At 43.3% G+C, this 2969-nt stretch overlaps 1 pseudogene; it reads right to left on the bottom strand.

The window, feature by feature from the left end:
• Nucleotides 1-223: 223 nt before the first annotated feature.
• Nucleotides 224-298, bottom strand: LOC116278273 (U4 spliceosomal RNA; annotated as a pseudogene).
• Nucleotides 299-2969: the final 2671 nt, after the last annotated feature.

Raw genomic sequence — 2969 nt, 5'->3', positions numbered from 1 at the left:
GACTGTTAGAATGTCCATGACCAGTCACTGCAGGCGAGGCCCACGTGTGTGTTTCTCTGGCGGGTGTGCAAGAGAATCTGGGGAACACCGCTGCCACCGCACAGAGGGTGTCTCTGTCAAGCATTGTGAGTTGCCGCCCACCGCTCCAAGCTCCTCCCCTCCCGGCCCCCTGGTTTTCATCCACATCCTTTTATCTTTCTCATTTCACTTTTGTTTTCTGCTCTGCTTGGTTTTCAATTAGCAATAATCGCGCCTCGGATAAACCTCATTGGCTACGATACTGCCACTGCGCAAAGCTTCTGCTTGGTTTTGATGCTAGGATTTAAAAACAAGCATCAGATTGTATTTTCTATGGGCACAGCCAGTCTCCTCCACCTGCCGTAGACTTTCCCGGTGGCATTCCTGCGGAGAAAATTCAGGTGAGAGGGACTTACGGGTTCAGGCAACTGATGGAAGCACAGAGACCATGGGTGGCTCTGGTCTGATGCTGTAGCTCTTCCTCCACTTGAGTTTGGCTGATTATAGTCCGGGCCACTGGAGCCCTGGGTTATGTAACAGAAAGAAAACAATATGGAAAACAGAAAATCCTAAAGCCTTGTCGCCTATTTGGAGTCTAGATTGTTGCATCTTGGGCTACTTTGTCAACATTTGGAAATTTGCTTTGGACTGAGATACCACCTGGAAGTGAAGACATCAGAAACGCCTTAGATAGGGAGTGAGCAGACCTGTTTCCTTCTCAGCCATGACCTTCCTAGTGACCTTGAAAAACTCACTTCACTTGGCTCTTCAAAATGCACAATATCGTATCTTACTTTGTATAGTAGTGAAATTGAGCCCTGCGAGGCCACTGACTGTGACAGGAGAGGGAAAAGGAGACAGGTTAGAAGTGAGAGATTCCTGACTAGTGTCTCCACCGCCGTCAGGTGTCACTACAGATTCCCGTTCCACAGAAGGTGAGAGGAATAAGAATAGCGATAGAAAAGGCCGCCATCGCAAACTTTTGAAGTCTCATTGTTCTTTGTGCCACACACTGTGCTTCATACTTTATAATCATTCTATCTCTCAATCCTTGTAACGCCAGCATGAGCTGACTACTCCTATCCCCAAAATCTCAATAAAGAGATGTGGTTTAAGAGAAGTTCAAAACTTGACTCCTCAAATTAGGTCATGGTCCACTGTTACACCCTGTACTTCTCCTTCAGATCAATTATTACACAGCTCTTAAATATAGGGGTCCCTCCTTATCCACGGGGGATATGTTCCAAGACCCCCAGTGACTGCCCGAAACTGTGGATAGTACTGAACCCCATATATGCTATGTTTTTTCTATACATACATACCTATGATAAGGTTTAATTTATAAATTAGACACAGTAAGAGATTAACAACAACAATAATAAAATATGGAAATTGTAACAATATACTGTAATAAAACTGATGTGAATGTGGTCTCTCTCTCAAAATACGTTATTATACAAATGTAATGCCTTTTCCATCTTAACTAAGCACATGGCACAAACTGGCTGGAATTTTGCAGTGTGAGGTGCAACAGCAAAACTAGTATGAATTTCTGTTTCCTTCTGTGCAGTTTCATGGATAGAAGATTTGTTCTTACCATTGATCTTGACACCTTCAGGATATCATTTTTTTTTAATTTTAGTCAAGAACTTTCATCTTTTCACTTAAAGGAAGCACTTACAGCTTCTCTTTGGCATATTCGAATTGCTGGCATCACTGCTCTTGGGCTTTCGAGCCATTATTAAAGAAAATAAGGGTGACTTGAACACAAGTACTGTGATACCAGGGATGTTGGTCTGAGAGCAGAGTTAGCTATACGTGACTAATGGGTGGATTGCACTCGACAAAGGGGTGATTCACAGCCAGGGCAGGACAGAGCAGGATGACTCGAGATTTCATCACGATACTCAGAATGGCGAGAAATTAAAAACTTACAAATTTTTTATTTCTGGAATTACATTGAATATTCTTGGACCACGGCTGACTGCAAGTAACTGAAACCAGGGAAAGCAAAATCACCAATAACGGAGGACAACTGTACATACTTGGGTGACTTTCTTCCTTCTTCCAGTGCCTGCCTTCCCGTTGGAGTGTAAGCTCCATTAGGGTCTGGGCTATAACTGTTTGTCACTGTGTGTGCAGAGTAGAATGCCTAGCACGTAGTCAGGGCTCTGTAAATGGTGAGTGACAAGTACACCAGATTTCCTCACTGGTACTGCAGTGGGGAGGTCAGGTCCACTTGCAGAAGTTGGGCATCTGAGCTCATGAGGACATACATGAACTCCTAGTCCAGGCCACTGGTCAAGCCTGGGAGCCTCATTGGGGAGGGGGTATCAAAGGCATGAGAGCTCCAGAAACAGGCGAGTGTCTGATGTGCAGACACACATCATCCACGAAATGCCAGACAAGTGATGGGGTCCCAGTTCCAAGAAAAAGATTTCAGTTCCTAGAAGGCAGAATGGTCTCGTAGAAAAAACAGAGTCTTTGGAGTCAGAAAAGATCTAGATTTGAACCTCAGCTTGGCAATTTCCAGCTGTGTAGTGATGTGCTTCTCAGTTGGAATCCTTTTTTTGTTTTAATTGAAGTACAGTTGCTTTACAATGCTAGTTTCTGGTGTACAGCATAGTGATTCAGTTATCCATACACATTTATATGATCTTTTTCATATTCTTTTTCATTATAGGTTATAACAAGCTTTTGAATATATGGAATCCTTTTTGTAATGTCTTAAAATTACCTGGAATATGGGAATAAATCTCATCTTGGAAAGCCCATTGAGACACTTGATTTATATAAAAACTAGGTGTATGTCAACACTTTACACCCACTAGCTCACTTACATCTCACAGTCACTCTATGGCATGAATGCTACCATCTCCATTTTACAGAGAAGGTCACAGGCTGTCAAGTGTCCCTGGCTGTGGGGAGACACAGGCAGAAGGCGAAGACTC

The sequence above is a fragment of the Vicugna pacos genome, chromosome 3 (genome assembly GCF_048564905.1).
Source record: "Vicugna pacos chromosome 3, VicPac4, whole genome shotgun sequence".
NCBI classification, from domain to species: Eukaryota; Metazoa; Chordata; class Mammalia; order Artiodactyla; family Camelidae; genus Vicugna; species Vicugna pacos.
Note: the sequence above shows the minus strand (reverse complement) of the source record. Positions and strands in the feature narration are given on the sequence as shown.